A 23,310-nucleotide genomic window follows, 5' to 3' on the forward strand; every position below is an offset into this window, starting at 1 on the left:
AACTACTTAGGCGTCAATGAACGAGCGACAATGCAGAGTAAAATTTCACGTTCATGCAACGTTTTGGACAATTTCGTTTCGCGAGAGAAAAAAAAGATATAGAAAAGGAAAAGGAGGAAGAGAGCTATACCTTATATATATTTTAGATACACTTTAGGCTATTTTTCCTAAATTCTTCCTTGTGGTTTCTAATTTCTAGTGAGAAATAACACTGCCTACTTTTTGGCGCTTGCTTGTTGGTGCAAACTTATAAAAAATATATTTTTGGTGCCTACTTTTTGGCGCTTACTTCCATTTCCTGGCTAGTGCTTGTGCGTACTATAAAATGCTATCCATTCCGGCGTCAGATTTATTGGTATTGCCTTTCGGTAATTTGTGCTGTTGCTACGGTCCTGGAGTCGCCACGTTTGTGCGGGTGACAAACGCTCGGAGTAGTGCGCGTTGTTGCCACGGTTTGTGTCCGGCGTTTACCTACACCGGTCGACCCTTCTCCGTTTTTTGTAAATTTTGTCTATTTGTATTCTCTGCAAATGTTGTGAATTTATTTAGATATATATTCTCTCTCTCTCTCTCTCTCTCTCTCTCTCTCTCTCATTCTCTATCGGGTCTTTCCCACTTTCTTTGTCTGCCTTGAAAGTTTCACTTCTGTTATGTATGCTACGCTACACGCACTTTTTATTTCTTGTTTGCTTTCCTTATAACTTCTGTGTGTACTTCATTTTAAAGAGTTGAGGAATAGCAATTGAAAAAGTTGACTCCATTAAGCTTGCAGCATGTAAAATAAATAATTTTCAATGGAGGGACCAACAGTTTTAATCTGATTTCAAACTGCAAATGGTTTTTTTATGGCGAGTTGTTTCATGGCAAAAATTTACTCAGAGGTTTGCTAAAAAACTTTATTTATCATTTGGTGTTTAGTGTTTCATGCCTGTGGTTTCGAGCCTGGGCACTAACGAATGCTAACCACGCATTAACCCATTCGGCTACAGTGACCTTAGATCTTTCACAAGTACGAACTCGAAAAAAACATCGAGTAAACTAACTAATTGTTTCGGATCGTCACCAACGAGTGCGGCACCTGAAAAGCTCTTACTATTGCAAACGACGGAAAGGCTCAAACATTCAAGTTTCACAGCCCAATATGCTCTTCGATGAAAACCGATCTAAGCCGATACCGATAAGAAGTTTCTAAGATGCCTACACTCTGATCAGAACTTATCTATTCCTATTTTAATAGCCTTTGATACAAAATTTGAGCATAATGAAAAACCGAAGATATGGTAAACTTAATTTCAAATTTCTTCATTTGGGTAAATTATTGAGTACCTGGTTGATATTCTAGCCCAGCCGTTAGAGATCTTTATGTCGGAAGGCAAATATTTCTCTGGCAAGAGTTGGTCAAATCTCCACGATATTTGAGTTTAGTGGCTTAGTGGCCAGCAGAAATGTGCCGAAATAACTTACCACGCCTGTAAGTATGCAATCTTCAATAAAAGGGTGTACAAACTGCTTATTACTTCAATTGATATAAAAAAGTTAGAAAGTTTCAAACAGATAGTTTCTTACGAGGAGCTTTTTCATGGCAGAGATACACCCGGATGTTTTTAGAACCTCTTTTCTATCACTGCTGTTTCATGTCCACGGTGGGTTTCGAACCCAGATCCTGTCGAATAGTAGTGACGCACAATCCCATTCTTTTTTGGCGACCGCAAAAAGCTTATACAAGGTAGCGCAAAATTAATCATCCAAATTTATTTTTCATTTAATAAAAAAAAACATATTTTTAGGGGTTATATACAGTTAGAATTTAAAAAATTGTTTTTTTTTTATTTTCTTAATGTATATATAATGTATATATACTTAAGAATACACACAGAAAATTTAATATCTGTCCAGTGAATATTTTCGAAGTTAAACGCAAATTTGAAAAGCCGTTTCAGAGTGCAGGAAAGTACAAGGCCGGAGCGGCAGCTCGTTTTTCTCAAAATGGTGTTTTCAAAGTCAGTGACCAACATTACTCGAAAACAGCTAAACCGATTAATCTCAAATTTTGACACGAGTTTTTTAAATATACTGTTTAGTAATTAATCGAAGATTTTTTCTCACCGATAATTTTTTTTCTTTTTTATAAACAATTTAAGGTCAAAAATCTATTTTTTGTTTTTGTTGAGAAAATGTCATTTTGTCAAAAATAATTATTTTGCTTATTCATTCGATTAATTACTAGACTTAACATTACTTTAACGAAAGCTCTTTGGTTTTTTAATTTCAGAGGATCCAGTTCAGGGATAGAGTGGTCACCACAAAACGTCTTTTCTGAGAAGAGCTCTCTGAGATCAGCTGTAGCTCCTTTCCAAACAGATGTTTTTACTAATACTAAGCCTTAAAATACAGTTAAAAGATAACATAATATGTGCACAAATTTTTAGATCAATAAATTTAAAAGTTTTTCCAGAAAGATTTTTGGAAAACTCGCTTCTAACTGTATATAACCCCTTAAGTGATTGTTGATTGTTTGTCTGTATACTGCAGCTGTTTAGTATCAAGTATGATTGACGTAAGACGCCATTTGTAAAGATCATAGATCTTCCGATGGTGATTAGTTTTACGCCATCTTGTAAAACAGTCCTCCCAAATCACTACTCATACAGATAACCCTTTTCAAGCATTCCATTTCTTCAATCTCTACCGTCTTATGTGCTGATCAGTAAATCATTGCGTTAAAATTTTTGGTAGATATAATTTACTCTCTACTTACTCAGGCAGTAGCAAACAGATCCGCGACTGTGGTAAGGCCACTGAAGATATCAAGCTTAAATAATTAGTTTTTGAATGCTCAGTGCTCAAACAGTAATAGAAAGTTATTAAGCTGCTCTTACTCCATACCCTTCAGCTCACTGCTGCTCTCTACCTCGAGCTGCCACATTCCTTGAGCCATTCACCGAGTTATCGCTGGACATAATTTTTTAGAGTAGAATTATTCTTTAATAATTTTCTTAAATAGAAGTATATTCCTTCTTTTTATTTCCGCGAATTTCTCAAAATTGAGTAGTCTTAATAGAACGATAACAAATCTGATTCAGTACTTTTTTTGTACTTCAACACAACGTATTGCCGACTCAATTACGCTAATACCAACAACAACTACGAATACAAATACAATACACACACAGAGATATGATACACGCTCATGCAACTGCGAATTTATCCTCCGCTCCAATTAATGGACCAACACTTGACAAAGAAATCAAACGCGCGCAAAGCTTCAGCATAAACGCAGAATTAATAGTCACTAACTGGATCCGGGACTAAGCGAGGCTTCCCTCTCATTTCTGAATTTTATTTGCAGCAGTCAATTAAACTACCCGCTCTTTGGCGCTACGAATATTTTCAGCTGACGCCTATCTGTAAAAAAAATATTATATACTCGTTTGCGTACAAACACTAGCATACACACATACATACACACATACATACATATATTCCATATTTGCATATGTAGTTATGTTTTTGCTGTTGGCCACAGCCTGCGGTCGAAAGCTATCCTTAACGGTCCATGCCACCATCAGCATCAGGATCAGCATCACCGAATTGTATGAGCGCATATGTATGTATGTGCAGGCAGGCAGGCAGGCAGGCAGGCAGGCAGGCAGGTGAATGGTTCGACGGGTGGACAACAAATAACAATTCTTAAAAGCAATACAAATAAAGAGGGAGCGATAACGTGTCCAATAAAAAAGCACGAACAATGGATGCCACAGCAAAAACTACAAGCAACAACAACAGTAATAGCAAGAACAGTAAAATCAACAACAATAGTAAACGTAACAACAAAGTAAAAACAACAACAATAGTAAAAACAATCAGCATACACATAACCATCAAGTGCCCCCAATTACCCGGAACTGTGACGGAATTAGCTGCGTGGCCAACCGATGACCGAACATACGGCTGGAAAATTAACGCGGTTGGCTGCCGAAAAGGCTGGTGGGGATGTTGATATGAGATATGAAGCAGTCGAATTGCTGGTGTTTTCAAAATTGCTGCAAAAAATAGGACTGAATTTTCTTGTTCCATTAAAACGTTTAAAATGGTAGAGTTTTCAAAGATTTCTCACATAGAAAATAGAAATGAAAAAACTATAGAGAATAAGGTACTATTTGGTATTGCAAACAGATTGAAGTGCCTGGGCCACAAACTAGACTTAAGCTACGGACACTCTTGTATTCTTAAGAACTTCGACTTCATCCCCATGGTATCAATGATCAATGGACATCTTCGCTGGGTCCCACTCGGTATTTTTTCCATTCATATTCCCTCAAGAGAGGGGTGGGTGGTGTGCAACATTTGGAGACAGAGCATGGCAGACATGTTTACGCAAAGCTCGAGGCTGGACGTAAGAGCTATATATATATAGGTATATTTTGATATACATAAATAATTGGCGCGTACACCTTTCCTGGGTATTTGGCCGAGGTCCGCCTCCTATTTGTGGTGTACATCTAGCGTTGTTCCACAAATGGAGGGACCTACAGTTTCAACCCGACTCTGAATGGCAGATATTTTTTATGAGGGGCTTTTTCGTGACAGAAATACACTCGGAGATTTGCCATTGCCTGCCGAGGGGCGACCGCTATTAGAAAAAACTTTTTCGTAACTTTGGCCTTTCTCGATTCTAACCTACGAATCTCGGTTCGAACCTATGTTCTCCCTGGATTCCGAAAGGTAGTCACGCAGCAACCCATTCGCCTATGGCGGCCGGCACGAAAGAGTTGGTGTGTGAGTATTCTGCGAGGAGATCTGCATCAAGCTCAAATTTAGGTAGTGTTTTGCAAGCGAAGATTGCCCCAATTAAGAAAGCAGTGGATGGTTGCTTACTTCTATGTTTACTGTAAAGGACTCTCTACTACTACTCCGACAATTAAGGCCCTGGGATCGTTGCTTGTGCGTTCGAAATGAGTAGAGGAAAGCCTAATTTACCTCTCGACTGGATCCGAATACTGTGATAATAGGCCCATTTGAGTTCCCGGTCACATCGGCATAGCGAGAAACTGCCGAGCTGATGAGCTGGACAGACAGGGGAGCATTGGAGTTCCCTGGAAAACCTGTGGTCTGCTCCTGAAAAGATGGGCCTCGCATCAACTCAGCGAGCGCTGGGCTAGTGCGCAAACGTGCAAAGTCGAGTCATCCTTCTGGTCACGGGTAGATCGGGGCGGTTAAGGGAACTTCTAAGACTAAGATCGCTGCCATGAAAGCTAACGAAAGCCAAGGGACAGTTGAAAGAATACAAAGTGATTGGCCGCAAGTTGCCAACCGAGAGGGAGGCACAAATTCTTCTTTACAAAATGTGTATCTTTGTCTTAGACAACATCGTGGTCAAGTCGCGTTTCTAGTATTTATTGCATCAATTGAAGAAGTTCAACAAAACTACTGATGAAAGACTTCGTGGGTATCCTTACCGGACATATTTCGTTAGGTGTTCATGCGGTGAAACTTGAAGTTGCTTCAAATCTTTTCTGCACAAGCTGTCTGGAGGATGAGGTGGAATCATCTTAGCACCTTCTTCTTAGTTGCCCTGCTCTCATGGACTTAGATAGAAACATCCGGGCTCTTACTTTTTTGCTGCATCAAAAACTAATCATCAAATTTTGTTTTTAAATAACTTTTTTACTAAATAAAAAATTTATTTTGCGTGAAAGAAATCTTTATTTTCACATTTAGGCTCTCCATTGATTGTCTATTCGTACACTGCAGCTGTCTAGTTCACAAGTGTCAAATAAAGCTGATGTACTAAGCCATTTGACAAATCTTCCGATAGGATGATTAATTTTGCGCCACATACTACATACATAGTAACTGGATAGCGACATCCGGTGAGGAAAAAAACTTGAAACGTAAAACCTCCAATTGTGATAGCATAGCAATATGTGGTATCTAGTATTTTTAGTAATTTATTTTTTTTTTTTAATTTGGTTACGGACTTATAAATTTAGAAAATCATCATTTTTCAACTCGGCTTAATTCTAAGTTTTATTTAATTCCGCCTCGCCCATCCCACCAACGCATGCCGTACAGCAAGAGCAGGAGTAGAATACTTCAAAAAGCCAACAGCAAGAAAAAACACTCCAACCACAATGACAACCAGCCGCATGTCGCTGTGCATTCGGCCAAGTTGATGAGAGTTGAGCCGAGCTAAGCTCACTCGAATGGCGAAAAAACAAAAGCGCAATGAAAAATGGCTGGAAAAAGTAGAACTGTGGACGCATGATTGTTCGCAGCAACAAAAGCAATAGAGAATGTACAACAACAAAAAGAAGTGACAATAATAGTTAAGTCGTTGATGGTGTTGGCAACAGCATCAGTTAACGCAATGATGGCCAACAAAAATAATTAACAACATTCGTAATTGAGGCAAATGAGCGCTAACACAACAATAAACAAAAGAAAAAACAATAAACAAAGCAACAAACCTATTTCGTTGTCCAGCTGGAATTTTAGAACCAATTTGCTTAGTTATTTCCATGGCAGAAATATGTCTTTTGTACAAAAAGAGTAAAATTTTATTAGAGTGAGGGGACCAGTTTGGATCTCTTTGGATTAGCTTCTAGTATAATCCCTGAATACCTGGCATTATCTGTTTGTAATTAGGCTTGCTCCGATTAAATGATGCATGGAGCCAAAGTACCTATACTTTGTCATACTTATGGAAACACTTCCTAGATGAAAACCAGATCAGTTTTCGTTTTATTACAACTATCAATAATATATTAACTAGCAATTTATCGCTAGGAATAGTCCAGGGTAGTGGGTTCCTTATATCTATACTAATATTATAAAGAGGAAAACTTTGTTTGTTTGTTTGTTTGTTTGTAACGAATAGGCTCGAAAACTACTGGACCGATTTTAAAAATTATGTCACCATTCGAAAACTACATTATCCAAGAGTAACATGGATTACATTTTATTTTGGACACAAACTGAAAAAAATCTTATATATAAAATAAAGTCAACTTTTTGTGTGTGTTCGCTAACCGGCCGTGTCTGCACCGAATTAAACCAAACTTACACACATTGTTAAGAAGGTATTGAAGATGGTTTCCGTATAGTTTGGATACCTATTGGTGGATAGAGCTCGAGATATAGGTCAAAACGTGGACCCGGTAACCTTCGGATGTGTATGTACAATATGGGTATCAAATGGAAGCTGTTGGTGAATGCTTTAGTTCAGAGTATTTTTCATGCCGCTTCGTGACTAGGGTCTCGAGATAGAGACCAAAACGTGGACCCTAGAATGTGTTTGTACAATATGGATATCAAATTGAAGCTGTTGGTGAATGCTTTAGTACAGAGTATTTTTCATGCCGCTCCGTGACTGGGGTCTCGAGATATAGGTCAAAACGTGGACCCGGGTAACTTTTGGTTGTGTATGTACAATATGGGTATCAAATGAAAGCTGTTGATAAGTGCTTTAATACGGGGTAATTTTCATACCTATTGATGACTAGGGTCTCGAAATATATGCCAAAACGTGGACCCGCCGTGTCTTTGCACCGAATTAAACCAAACTTATGCACATTGTTAAGTAAGTATTGAAAAAGGGTTTCGTAAAGTTTGGTTGTAATTCGGAGCAGTGGCAACGGGTACAGCGTTCTTTTGAGCCAGCCATAATGTCGCTTACTTTTTTAACGCTTGGGGCGGAATTGAACTGTCAAATTGACAATGTGAGTTACAATGTGTCAATATTTCTTTCTGATTTGGATGCCATAAAGAAAAAACGTAAGTGCAACATGTAAAAATTGTTTGTGAATTTTTTTGGAGTGGATTTTGGAACAGTGAATAATTTCTTACGAAATTTGAGAATTTAATGTGAAATCCGAATGAAATTATGTGTTCGTGGAAAAAACAATTTTTTTCGTTTTTTTTTTTTTGAAAAATATAAATGGATAATGGTTAAAAAAGCTCGAATGCTTAATAAAACATATAAATTGAAACGAAAAATTCATGGATGATCAGGAAAAAAGACGATTGTTTACTCATATGCGTTGATTTGAAATTTAAAAACAATCTTCTTTTTTCCTGATTTTCAATTTATATTTTATATTTAGTCAAAAACAAATAGAAAAACAAAAAATATTGTTTATGCCAAAGCGCTTGAATAAAGAATAAAGAAATAAATAATATGAAAACCATATATTTTCTGTTCTAAACCATATCTATTCTATTTTAGTGTGCCCAGCGAAGGGGGCCGGGTTTGCTAGTAATATAATATAGAGAAGGTTAATACAAAAATGTTGTGAATATCGGTAGAAGCTCTCGAGCTCTGAACTTCTCGTTGAATGATAATCAAACTTGTCTTGGCGAAGATAATGATGAGCAAAGATCAGCAATGAAGAAACTATAGAGTTTGTCAAAAGATGTCTGGGGAATTCTCAGTACGAGCAATTGTCTGCTACAACAAAAGATCACCCAAACAGTTCAACGTTTTAGAAAACAGACACAAAGCAGATGTATAATTAAAACCACGAGATGAGACACACTCTGGAGTGATAGGTTGCGGGTCGTTCGACTGGATATTATTGGGTATATGCATGACTACCATTCGGCTTGTACCAATTCGATGCCTACGGTAAACTAAGTTGATCGAAATTGTAGATGAAGTCAGCTGGCAAAGCAAACTCTCAAGTAAATTTCCGTCACAGAGAAAATCCTTCTAACCCAAGCATCCGCACATCTTAAAATGCAATGGGATAATGCTACTTTTAACGCCAGGCCGCTTTGCAAAGAATAGCTTTATAAGATCTGCATAGATCTTGCAACTAGCGATGGCCCAATGGATGGACGTGAAACTGGAAGTACATTAGAATACATAGATAAGTAGATGCCTTATGCTTACCGAATGCCACCCTAAGTTTAACAGCTTCTCTATTAAAGCAGCTGTGTTAGGGTGAATGTCCGATGTTTTTAACGTGATATTTATCTGTATTATTTTATTGTTTTAAGTAATTATAGGTATTGGTATCAATTGACCGGTTTTAGTCACCTTTTGCGACAGGCATATGGTACCTCACCTCAGACAAATTCTAAACATTGATCCGCTGAGGGGCCTTAGGGTGACAGTAAGATCACAAAGGCAACGGTTTAACGCTTGAGATTGTTACTATGCAGAAAGGATACAATATGTCTGTTGACTCCTACGCTCTGACCAATAACTTTGAAGTGTGTGCGCACTGAAGGAGACTTGGGCTACCTCCACTTGATGTCCAATAACACATCTCAGCTGAGATACTCGAACGTCCTCTCCACAATTTCACTAAACATGTCAACGTCATCAGGCTTTCACAAGGGTAAAAATACAGAACCTATAGTCTTACGGTGTCCAAGAGAAGAAGGATTGACCATTAAGTGTGAAACACTGAAAATATTTCCTAAAATGAACATTTTTTTGGCGAATAAAAAAATGGGTCAGGTACTCTGGGAAAGTCTTATAAAGAAGAGCTTCTTGATGCGACGCTTTGATACTGTACTGATTTGCTCACAAATGCATGGGCACTACTTACGAAAGAGAATAATTCGCCGTCGTTAACTTTTGTATGCCCTTACCTATTCCGTAGCTTTGTCATTTTCGTTACTTAATACAACCCAACTCGTGATTAGATAATTGAGAAGTAGCTATAAAACAATCTCACTAATTTTCTTCTTCGAAGAGAGAACCAAACGTCTTCCATATCATGAAGATATGAATATTTCTGGGCCGCCTGTCAATGATTACAAATTTCTAGTTGCTCCCTACTTAAAAGTATGCTTTTTTGGGAGCACAATACCAGGCCAGCAATTTCTTGAATTTAATTAATTAATTCATTTCTTGAAATTAATTTAGACTAAATAAATAAGCGCACCAGATATTGGGTAAAAGTGTGAAACTATTCCAACTTCTCATAGGATACTTGGAAAAAGGCAAAAATCTTTCGAAATCCGCTCAAGTGGGACAAGGAGTGTAAGTAAGTATATATGTAAGTAAATAGATTGCATACTGGTGTTACTACATAATTTCATACATTTCCATTAAAATGTTCTTAATTACAGCAAAATATTACAATATTATTCATTCTATTCTCTTTTGGCGCCAATCTCTCATCTAATGAGGTCATCAAAGCATTTATTATTCATCAGCCTACAGCATTTCTCATTGGGATACATCCACGCCACGTTTTTGTACAATGAAAATTTAGTTGTCCAGCTGCCGAGTTATTTAAGCCGTCATTTGTCAACACTGAACACTGAGTCAGAAGTACGGAGGGGTGAAATAGGCAAGCGGCACACAAATGGCATGGAAAAATGAGTTGACAGTCGGGTTACAAGTTGGCTAAAAGGTAAACAGGAATAGCAAAGCGTTGCAGCAGAATCCGATGGGGAAAGGAGGGAAATAGCCAGGCAAAATGATTTCAAGTCTCATTGTTCTTTTGTGTGAACGGCATACAAAGAGTTTGTTGGTTGGCCGATTGGCTGCTCGTCCACTCGTGGGGATGACAACTGCCGGACAACTAATAAAATGGAATGAAAGTCGTTTAAGCAGAGGAGGCTTGCAAAAAAATACGCATGCTGATGAGATGAAATGGCGTAATAGCGGTAATTGCTATGTATTTGTAGACGCAGAATTTAATTTAGTAGGCCAGCACATTAAACATTTTTTGTAGATAATTTTTGTATTCGTGCAGACGGAGCTTCGCTTCATTTCATTCCAAAGAGGTGCAACTACGATTATCTGGCGGGATTACGCTGAACAGCAAGTCCGGAACAGACATCCGGGAGAAACTCTTTAACTTAAAAAGATTCTGGATTTCTGATTCATTCTATTCTGGAATGTGACTTTGCAGTTCTTTTACAGTTATGGGCACTAGTACAGAGGGTGTTAGAGATGGACAAGGAAAAGAGAACAGTTATGTAAGTACGGACCTAAAGCCAAATTTTCCATAGCAAGGCGTAAGTGGCTCACCATGTTTCAGGTTGAGATGCTAGTTGTCCCGACCTGTGACTCATTCCATAAAATTCTGCAGCTCTTGGCAGCTAAAAAGCATAATTATGATGTGCTAGGTAGCTGGTTACTGCGGTATTGCAGAAGAAAAGTTCACTGAGAAGAGGGAAATCGGCATGCATCCCGCGTATTTCTGCGGCAAATCTCACGGATACACTACAGAACAATTAGAAGATGACAGGAATCTCGGTTTTCGACCTACGGATACGAGTCGAAGTGAAAAAAGCAATCAACTATTGGGTAATCAGGCTAATGACTACTTTTCGAAGAGTCTTCTTGCGAAAGGAGTTCTAAAAAAAGAATCTAAGGCTAAGATGACATCTGCTGAAAATACGAACAGTAGGATTTGTAGCACTTTGACAAATTTGCCGGCTTTGCCTTGAGGATTATACGATTCTCGGTAATATTTTGAGTAATTTTCCGGTATTGAACAGATAAATAGTAGCGCCTATGTGGCAAAAATCCGTCCAATTGCATTTTACAGATGGTGGGAAATGCCTTCTAGATCTTCATACACAATCAGCCCATTGTTAACTGCCTGCCCAGGTCACTCCATAGCGGTTACTTGTAACAGGTGGCGCTAAAGTAATCCTCCTATCAGAAAATGCTATAAATTTTGCGATTGGCCCCTAATGTCAGTTCGGTTTTGACATTTGTGTAGTAAACACATGCGAAATACACGTTAATAAACAATGTTACGCTACACTGCTCCAGAACGCGGAATATTGCTGACTATTTATTTGACCAATAATCGGTCGGTGACTTTGGCACAACGTGAATTTCGTCGCAGATTTCCTCGCCGTCCAACGCCTACTGGTGAAACACTGCGACGTTTAGCCGCTCGTCTCGAAGAGACTGGCACAACACGAGATGCTGCCAGGCGTGGCAGACCCCGGAGTAGCCGTTCTGCAGAGAATATTGCTGCTGTAGCCGAGGATGTCATGGAAGCGCCGTCGACATCGACCAGTCGACGGTCTTTACAGCGAATCTTGGTACAAGATTTGAAGATGCTTCCGTACAAAGTCCAGATGGTGCATCAGCTGTTAGCTGCTGACCGCCAATCGCGTCTAACATACGCTCAAGCCATCCTTAATCACCACCAAGAGGAACATGATTTTTCATCGAAAATAATCATGAGTGATGAGGCCCATTTCCATCTTAGCGGGTACGTAAATAAGCAAACTTTACGCTTCTGAGGCACTGAAAATCCGCGTGTAACCCACGAAGAGCCATTACATCCGCTCAAAGTCACTGCTGTTTTCGCTGGAGGAGTCATCGGACCTTTTTTCTTCGAAGACGTCGCGGGCCAAACGGTTACTGTGAATGGTGAACGCTACAGAGCAATGATCACGAGTTCTTTTTGCCGCAACTTGATGAATTGGGATTGGAAATCATATGGTTCCAACAGGACGGTGCAATGGCACACACTGCACGTGCCTCAACCGATATGCTGAAGGATGCATTTCCCGGGCGCCTAATCTCCCGTTTTGGCGATTTGCACTGACCAGCAAGATCGCCTGATTTGACCGCTCCAGACTTCTTTTTGTGGGGCTTTTTAAAGTCGCGGGTTTATGGCAACAAGTCTCAGACTCTTGTAGCTCTTAAAGTCAATATCCGTCAAGAATGTGAGGACCTATCGCCGGAAGTTTTGGCCAAAGTGATGGAAAATCCCATAAAAAGGGCTCAAATGGCAATCAACTGTGGCGACGGCCATTTACATGACATCATATTCTCGACTTGATGTAAAAAGATTAAAAGACCAAATAAAAATAATCCACAAGAAGAATCAAAGTTTTTCATTTTTTTTTAATTACAGCCAAAAAACATCGCAAGGTTACTTTTGCGCCACCTTGTATTACATTATACACATAATTTTTTTTTTTTTAATTATGAGGTTCTTGTATTTTATTACAATTTGCGAAAAATAATATTTTATTTTCGGGATCCCGAATGGATTTATAAAATTGCTGGGTTTATAAAATTACAAAGTTGTATGTGGTTGTTGTGTCTTATCAAAATTTGAGAATTTTTATATTTTATTTTCGTGATCCCGAACATTTACGGGATTTATAAAATTACATAGTTTTATGTGGTTGTTGGGTTTTATTAAAATTTGCAAAACGTAAAATGTATTTTCGGGATCCCGAAAATTTACGGGAAACAACAAAAATTGGGTTAAAAACGAAAATCGATCAAATTAGTCTCAAGCCTCACAAGTACCTGGCAAATTTCTTTCAGTCAAAGTTGCATAACTCCGTCAGTTTTCCTCTGATTTGCTTGAAATTTTGACACAAATCTACGAAAGCGTCAACCTTTTTTAATATGTAAAAACACACAAATCGGATCAAAAACAAAAATCGGTAAAATTTTTATTTTTTAAATAAGCTTTTACAAAATGGCAGCTCCTGCCCACTTACAATACAACTAAGCTCATGGGACAATAAAGGAATACGAAACACTCCCAAGAGTTACCTATGCTGAGCAGAAAATAAGTATCTTCAGCCATGGAGCTTTTTACAAGCCACATCAATAGACATAAAAAAGGACTACAAATTCATCACAATGAACTTCTGTAGCCAGCAGGAACGAAGAGGAGCCAGAAAACTTAAGCAACGCGCCTCGCTAAAGCCTCACATGCTGGAGGAGGATACGAAAGTTCTGAGTAATGAAGTTTGGTTTCCTGACACGGTTTAACGGCTTTACACACTAGCTGGGCAGGGGTTTGATCCGCTCGAAGAGGGAAGGGATCCGTGTAGTATCACAATAGGCTCAAATCAACGGCCTATGTGAGTCGGTGTAACTTATCCGCAGACACTTCAAGCTATCCTGATACCACTTTACCAGTCTTAGCAAAGGAAGGTAGAGAAGCACTTGAGTTAAAAGTTTTTAGAGAATGGAAACAATTCTAACGTAATTTTAGAAAAAAAATCAATTTAACAATTGCCATACAAAATAGATTTTTTGTTATGCCCAACAATACACAATAAGTATCGCTATTTTTTGTTTTTTGTTTTTTAATAATTCCCGCAGATTCCTCTAACAGCCGTACCTTGCGTTTTTGTCATTTTGACAAATGGCCTAACCCCGCTAGTCAACAGTTTAAATGAATGCGAATTGCTTTTCGCCAAAAACTGTTAGCCATCGCGGTAAAGCGCGCCATAGAGCCTGCGAATAAGCGCAGTCAACACCACCACCAAACGTAACCCCGCTGACTGATTTGCGCCCACATTTTGTTGCGATAGCTGCGCACCTTCAGCTCCATGACCCCACAAACGGCAACCGCACGACTTAAATAAGGATGAATGCACAAATGAATTCTTGTGAATGTCCTTTCGTTGTTTGCGTAAGTGATGACATCGTTTTCAGGAATAACAAGCGTTGACCAAACAGCTGACAACGACGAGGAATGATAAAAAGAATGATGATGGCAAAGCCCACGCTTGACCGAAGGAAGACAGAATACAAAGTCAATAGGGGAGCCCGCAGCACGAGCAAGCTTTACTTTTTATGTGGCAGTGGCAGTTGAAATCATACTCTACAATTATGCCATTCTCCATGCCACCTTTGGAGTGAGCACACCATGCCAGTTGAAGCAGCCGCCTAAGGCAAATACAAAACGGATAGCGACGAGAGTGAAAACTGAAGCATTTTGTAATGGTCGACGCCATTGTGGCTGCTTCGTGTACGTTTAGTTGAAAATGGATATTCGCATAAAGTGCGCCGCAAAGTTGAAATTGTGGTGCGTGGCAGCCAAGCAGATTGAGTTGTGAAGCAGAAGGGAAAGAGGAAGTGAGGGACTGAGGGACTGAGGGAGAAAAGAGTAGAATAGCCTGCCTTGGCTTGATTTAACTTGCAGAGGAGTAATGCTTCGAGCTGAATGCATACGCGTGCAAATGCAAATGCCGAGCAACACTGGTGGCAGTGATGCTTGACAAAGGAAGGCTGATAAATTCACCAGGAGTAATATTGTGGCATTTAGTAGAATTTGTAGTTGTAGTTCAAATGGGTTTGAGTTGGAAAAATGCAGTAGCTTCGATTGATGTGATAAATACCGGGTTGAGGAGCAAAAATTTTAGCTTTTTGACACATAGTTGATGACTCGAGATCTGTGCGTGCATTTTTAAGGAGGGATAGGTCAATTTCTACAAGCTATCGTCATCAATTCCTTTTGTCCTGAATACCACATAGGGTGCTCGGTTACAGTTATAAAACTATTTTCATATAAACACAAATTCTACACCTCTAAATCAGGTGTGCATGCTGTCGTAATAGGTGGATTTTTCACATTTCCGTGCGTACCACTTGGAAACTTTACTCCTCGCTCCTCGTTTAAATTCGTGTTTTTATATCAGTAACTCGAAAAACGAAGAGTAGATCCGTAAGTCACAAGCTTAAGGAAGATCTGATAAGCTTCACAGGTAAGATGACCAGGTACTCAATAATATGAATCCGCTTGTAACCTGAAGAACATATGCCTTTTGCAGCCGCTCGCTCCAAGACAGCGCTGCGAACTTCGAGAGGCCTGTAAATTATATACATATGTCCAAGTAGCCACCCGAAACTTCCCCTGTCGTTAGCCCTGACGATGCCTCCCAATCGTATTGGATACCCCGTCTTCAGCTATGGTTTCTCAGGTTACCACAGCGTATCGCGTGAAGGTGAGTGTAGGAATTGGGGTTATAGACTCCTTCGTCAGATTTCTAAAATCCCCTTACAGCCCAAATGAAAAATATTTTGACAAAATCTTAACTGTAGATCAGATCCGATTTTGCAAATAGGTTTGTGATCCCCAAATATCGAAGAAAATCAGTGAAAATGTCGCACTTGAAATAAAACTTAGAAGAGGCGACTTCGAAGCGTTTTGTTAGAGGTTCATATGCAAGTGTGCCTATATCACCTCCGAACGAGGACTGCCTGTTAAGATAAATTTATTCGGGGCAGGAATAAACTCAAATGGTGACCGCTATTAGAGTAAAACCAGGACCATCAACCGATGATAGTCGTGCGCAAATCACTTCGGCTACGGTCGTTTTATTTTCCATCTTTGTCTGTATTACGACCGCTGAAATTAAAAATGTCCTACACATTGGAAGCAATGAAGTATACAAATGAGTATTTCATGGTAAAAAACGGAAAGATGTAAGCTTAGGTACTGGATTGCGTACGGGAGTATGTAATCCCGCCTTTCAGATAAAATAGCAGCATTCCTTGCCTTCAGCGCGCACACTCGAACTTATCCTTGAGTTTAGGTTTTAGAAACAAGTATCGCGTCTTCAAACAGGTGCCTTCTCCTTTCGGCTCGCTTCTGGTGTACTTCCCATTCTGTGTCAAGAACAAAGCACACTAATTGTTTTACCAAGCCAAGTTGCAACACTGGAAAAGTCTCCACAGGGAATGCCTGAATAGCATTTAGTGAAGCTCGAAAATTAGTGGAACGTTAAAACAAAAAAACTCATCAAGCTGTGAAAATCAAACCAGAAGGAAAGAATTTATTTTCTTAGACGCATAAAACTATCCACTGAAATAAATAAATGTACCTCTGTTATCTAAAAATAGATCCATCACTCTTATCGTCGAACTGTTACTTCCGATACTTCCGATACTTCCACTCCTCCTGCCTCCAGCAATGTGCAGCTCTGCCAGCAGACATGGTGTAGACCGAGTGCTGGTGAAATGGATTCGTTCAATGCTAGCCCAAAGAATCGTCACGGTGCGGGCGGAGGAGGATCTGCTGATGTCGTCCGGGGTTAATAGAGGCTGCCCCCAAGGGGGTGTGCTGTCTCCATTGCTCTGGTGCATGGTGATCGATCCTCTACTCACCACCTTAAATGGTGCTGGAGTCTACACACAAGCATATGCGGATGTTGTTGCTTGTTTGGTAACAGGCCCTTCGCTTATGAACATCTGCAGGAAAGTGCAGAAAACTCTGGATCTGATTGACACTTGGTGCTGTGCGAACGGGCTGTCGGCAAATCCCGCCAAGACTGGGGTTGTCCTCTTCACCAAAAGGAGGAAACTTGGTGGACTCGTTCTGCCTAAACTAAAAGGAGCCACAATCCAGCTATCCAAAGAAATCAAATGGATCTATATGGCTATGATAAGACCTGTTATCACCTATGCATCAGTGGTCTGGATGAGTAGACTCTCTCTCGTGGGAGTCAGGACGACCTTATCGAGACTACAACGCACTGTGGCCATCTGTTGCACCGGAGCTTTTCCGACAACTTCAGGCCCGGCATTAGGTGCTCTGATTGGTTTGCCGCCACTTGATGCTTTCATCCAAGGAGAGGCCTTGAAAGCCAACTGCCGGCTGAAACACAATGGGAACTGGTACGGCCCCTGTCTGGCATTGGAAAACAGAGAAGGTATGGAAGGGATGCATGCCCCTTGACTCCATGCTATCAAGAGTCGTACCCACTTGAAAAGAGATACAGTGTAGTGCTGCCAGAGGCTCAGTCGTGGTCAAACTCTGAAAATTAGCCCGGCAAACACTGTTTTCACATTTTCACGGATGGCTCCAGGACCGAGCTTGGCTGCGGCTCTGGGGTCTACGTGGAATCCAGCAAGATAAAACTGCACTTTGCTCTTGGAATACATGCATCTGTGCTTCAAGTGGAAGTGGTGTATTCAGTTCAAGAAGCTATGAACTTTGTTGTGGGAAAACGATGGAGAGACAGATCTATATGTGTCTACAGCGACAGCCAAGCTACGCTCATGGCCTTAGACAGCCCCCCAACCACATCAGGGGTAGTCGAGTCCTGTAAATCTAGGCTGAACTATTTCGGTAGACGTAACAGCCTGATGCTAACATGAGTCCCGGGACACATGCGTATCGTGGGAAACGAGACCTCTGACTCCTTAGCTAAGATGGGCGCTGAGCCCAACTTATTTGGCCCACAGCCCGTTTTGCCACTCCCTTCTGCGGTCATCAAAGGCACGGTTAGCAAATGGGTCACTACAACCCACAAGCGAGCTTGGCAGGCTGAGAGAGGCTGCAGATGAGCGAAACTGATGTTACCTGTCATGTCCGATCGACTGTCGCAAACCGTTCTGTCATTAAGGAGAAGGGAGTGCAGACAGCTGGTTGGACTGATGACGGGCCACTTTCTGTGGGCGAAGCACATGGAAAGGTTGGGCATCTCAGACAGTGTACTCTGCCTAGCTTGTGAAGAGGAGGATGAGACGGGGGACCACTTCCTGTGCGTCTGCCCCGCCTTCGCTCGAATCAGCTTTGAGGTCTTTTCCACTGATGTGTTAAGAATCGACCACCCTGGCTCCCTGCCACTACAAGATCTACTCAGATTTCTTCGGAGATCGGGTAGATTTAAAGAAAATTAAAAGTGAATACAAGTGTAGTACAAAGGACTTATATTAATTAATGTGTGAGTGCTGCACTTGCTAGTTGTCCCGACAAAAACAAAAAAAAAAACAAAAAAAAAAACCTCCACCAACAAAATTAATGACCTCAAAGGCAACCGACTTGTCGTTCACATTCGCTGAACATCCGCATTATATCATAACCACACTGGCATTTATAAGGCGCAACAGTTTCAAATTCAAGGATCCCTACACAAAACAAATTCATTTGAATCCTATCGTAAGGTGTACTCGTACATTGAAATATATGTACTTCCATTTTTGAAATTATGCCAATTTTATGAAGTACATTTAGATAGGATAAAACGGGTACAAACAATCTATCGACGAGATATTCACAATACACCAAGTGTTGGAGAAGAGCCATAAAAGGAGAATCGATACACACCATCTTCTCATCGTCTTCAAGGCAGCATTTGTCATATATGCCGTGACGTCTGAATTTTTTATCACCTCAAAACTAATACGGCTTCACCAAATGACATTGCTCAATACCAGCAGCGCTGACAGAATTGGGAAGGACCTCTCTCAGCGGTTTGATACAAAACGGAGTCTCAGACAAGGTGACTCGCTGTCGTGTGACTTCTTTCACCTGATGCTGGAAAAGATCGTGAGAGCCGCAGTACGTACGGGGCGTACGCCGATGATATTGACATCATTGGCCTTAATAACCGTGCTGTTATAATAGTTTTGCCTTTTCCTAACTGGATAAAGAAACAAAGCGAGTGGGTCTGGTGGTGAACGAGGACAAAACGTAGCACCTCCTGTCATCAAAGAAACAGTCGGCCCACTTGCGTATCAGCACCCATGTCACTGTTGACAGTTATAATTTCGAGGTTGTAAAGGACTTCGTTTATTTAGAAACCAACATTAACACCGCTATTAATGTCAACCTTGAAATCCAACGGAGAATCTCTCTAGCCTATAAGTGCTACTACGGACTAAGTAGGAAATTGGGCAGTAAAGTACTTTCTCGACGAACAAAACTAACACTTTATAAACCTCTCATCAATACCGTTCGTACGATGAGACGTCCCTTGGAGTGTTTGAGAGAAAGATTCTAAGGGAAATTTTTGAACCGTTGGCAATAGCGAATATCGCAGGCGATGGGACGATGAGCTGGATGAGCTTTACGAGGACATAGACATAGCGCAGCGAATAAAGATCCAGCGGCTACGCTCATGGGTCATGTCGTCCGAATGGATACAAACACTCCGGCTCGGAAAGTATTCGATGCAGTACCAGCTGGTGGTGTCATAGATAGAGGAAGACCTCCTCTGCGTTGGGAAGATCAGGTGGAGAAGGATTTCACTTGGGGTTTCCAACTTGCGCCGGTTAGCACGAGAAGGAAACGACTGGCGCGCTTAGTGAAACTCGCCCAAAATCACGTACGCCGTTATAGCACTAATCAAGAAGAATAAGAACAGGAGCATTTCAAGCATAAAGAGATTTGAGGCACCTACATAGAAAAACTCCGAACTACGAGGAGCTCTTGCCGGAATAAAAAGAAGAAAATCCTCCGAAGAAGCATCGAACAGTCAACAGCACCACGAATCAAATCGAAAATAAAAGACAGATATACGATTTTTCTCCTGTCCTGCAATGATTTTAAATTAATTAATAAACATCACACTTCATAGGCAGGCATATGATCTGAATAGAGTATTTTCTGCGATACCTAAACTATACCTGAAGTATACGCTTTAAGATTTAAATTTGGAACTTCATAAGCTTAAGAAAAAATCACATGCAATTAGAGAAATCTAGTTCAGTAATCTATCGAAAGTATGGAAATATTGGAAAACCCGAATGCTGTCTTTCGTTTATCAAAATGCTTAACTACATTATGAATATTTCCTCCTCCTCATTCAAATAACTACGTTATTAATTTCTTGTATTATTCGCTACGGCTAACCGCATTTTATTTTCCTTCATCTTTTCCTAATTTAACACATTTTACAAATTCGCTTCAATTTACGATATACAATTTTTATATATGTATTTTTTTTTTGTAGGCAAATAGATCTTTGAGATATCAGATTAAGGCATTCGTATCGTTAAGAAAATATGTATTAATTCAATTATTTGTGGCACCAAAATCCCAACAATGACCAAACGTAAAAATTAATATCAGTAGTCGCCATCTCATCAGCTCATTTACGGCGCATATTATTGAATTCCAAGTTGTGTAAACTATCGCACTTAATATGCAGCAAAAGTATCTATCATTTACTATCTATCGCTACCATTTCCCCGCACTCGCACTCAGCTAACTTCAACTCCACTTGAATCGCCTTTACTTGGCGCCTGCTGCCAGCTGCCGCATTAGTAACTTTGAGTCTCATAACTCCACTCCACTCGGACTGAAGGCGCGCGCGCGTTTATTTGTGCCAGGAAAACATCACGTAAGCCATTGATCAGATCTACGCGACACACATCACAATTGAATATCAGCAGACAACAAACCGAACTCCATGCGAAAAAGTAGGTGAAGTAAGCGCAGGGATAAAAAAAACTGAAAAAGAAGGGATAAAAAGAAAAATAACTAGAACAAAAAATAAAATGAATAAAAAACCGGCAAGCATAACAGTATCACGCGCCAATTTGCCGGAGATGGAAATGGAACTGAAGATGAAGCAGCAGTCGCATTGTCACATTGTTGTCGTTGTGTCATTGCCGGATATCGAAGCAATGAAGTGAAAGTAGTTGATGATGGCAAGCAAAAAATTGGAAAAAAAAACAAAAAATCAGTAAGCAAGAAAGACAGACAGGCCCTCAGCGTGGAAAAGAGTGAATGGCAGGAGGAGGTGCACAACAAAGCAAGCTTCGAGTTTATTTGTGACAAAAAGAAAATCTCAAATCTGGTAATGTCAAGTACGGGCAAGTATGGGCAAGTAGTGGTGCACGTCTTGTTTGTCAGGCAATCACTTTAATTTGTAAATTACATTTTTAAAGCTCAATGGGAGCCTTAAAATTGCTTTATTAGATTTAAATAAGATTTAGTTTTCTAACAATGGACTTGGTGGTGTTGCCCTAAATGGACTATATGGCCACAAATATTCTGCCGAGTAAGTTTATGCTGATTGAAGTGTCTACTAGAGTTGAGCTTGAAGGTACCAAAACGAAGCTGATTAATAAGGTCAAGGATGTGGAAATATTGGTAGTGAATTTTTCTAATATTCGAAGACGCAGAACTCTAGAGAAGGTTGAAAAAAATATTGCGAAAAAACCAGCTAAGCGGCATAGATTCCGGGTTATAAATTTGAGTGGGTAACTAACATTGCCGACATAAATAAATATTAAGATGGGTCCAATGTTAGAGCTTAGAGCATATAAATGTGGTATTAGCATTAATCAAGTGATGCGTTATTGAATTCAGATTTTTTTTTGTTACTCATGCACTCTTTACTTCTACAGGGTAGTCCATGTAATGCTTTATTTTTTTAAAGTAACAAAAATTGAAAAATTGAAAAGAGCAAATATTTCTAATATTTAAGGAACACGATATCATTCATGTAGTTGCCTCGGTTGGCGTCACATTTGTGCATCCTATTAACACATCTTTTCAAGACCTCGGTACCAGTTTCTGGCTCTATCATACGAATGGCTTCCTCAATATTCGTCTTAAGGTTCTAAATCATTAATGGATTGTTTGCATAGCATGGGTCCTTCATGGCATCCAACAAAAAAGTATAGCATCGCCGAGACGCCTGAAACACGATTACCTAACTCTACGCGCAATACCACCTTGATCAGAAAGTTTCCGGAACAACCGCCAGGTGGCGTTCTAAGTCAACTGAAATCAAATTTAATTGGATATTATTTAAAATCCTGCAAGAAATTTTCAAGCGATAGAGAATATTAAAACTATTTATAAAAAATGCATAAAAAAATTTAAAACCAAAACAAAAATAAAAAATATCAAAAATTAATAAAATAAAAATATTTGTAAAAAAATTAAGAACAAAAACATAAAATAGAAAAGAATTAATAAAAACAATTCATAAAAAACATTAAAACCCAAAACAAAACTAGAATATTAAACACAAAAAAAAAATATATATATAAAAAATTTTAAATAATTAATAAAACAAGAAAGCTTAATATAATAAAAAATAAGAATATTGAAAAGCAATCAAATAAGGAAAAGGTATAAAAACAACTACACTAAAAAAGTAAACTTCTAAAAAAATTAATAAAAACAATATAAAGATATTAAGAACATTAAAAAAATATTTATTTGTAAAACAAATTCATAAAAAATTGAAACTCAAAAGAAGTTTAAAGCAATAAAATAAAATAAGAAAAAAAATAAGAAAAGATATCATAAAAAAAAATAAAACCCAAAAAAACATTTAAGAATATTAAAATCAAACAAAAACAAAAAAAGGAAGTAAAGAAATCTGTAAAATAGTTAATAAAAAGAATTAATAGAATAAAAATTAAGAATATTGAAAAAATAAAAAAATAAAGAAAAAGAAAAAAATAAAAAAAATAAAAAAGTATTAAAACAATATAAAAAACTAAGAACATTACAGAGAAAAGTTTTGTTAAACAACTATATTAATAAAAAATTTAGAATACTAAAGAACAATAAAAAAATTAAAAATCAAAACAATTTAGAGTATTAAAAACAAATAAAATATTTTGTAAAATATTTACAATAATAAAAAAGATAATCTAATATACATGGTGAACGATATGAAGTGTTACCAACTTCACACTGCTTGTATCTGTAAAACAGCTCGTGACATCAACGTCAAAATTGTTCTAATGACAGTTCAATATATTGTTTATAAGATATCAAAAGCATTTGCGTCTCAGTTTTGTTGAATTTTTTTTCTGTGATGGAATTCAAACGTAATAGTGTGATTGCATTATATTTGGCTGGAAAATCACAA

Source organism: Anastrepha obliqua, chromosome 5 (genome assembly GCF_027943255.1).
Source record: "Anastrepha obliqua isolate idAnaObli1 chromosome 5, idAnaObli1_1.0, whole genome shotgun sequence".
Taxonomy (NCBI): Eukaryota; Metazoa; Arthropoda; class Insecta; order Diptera; family Tephritidae; genus Anastrepha; species Anastrepha obliqua.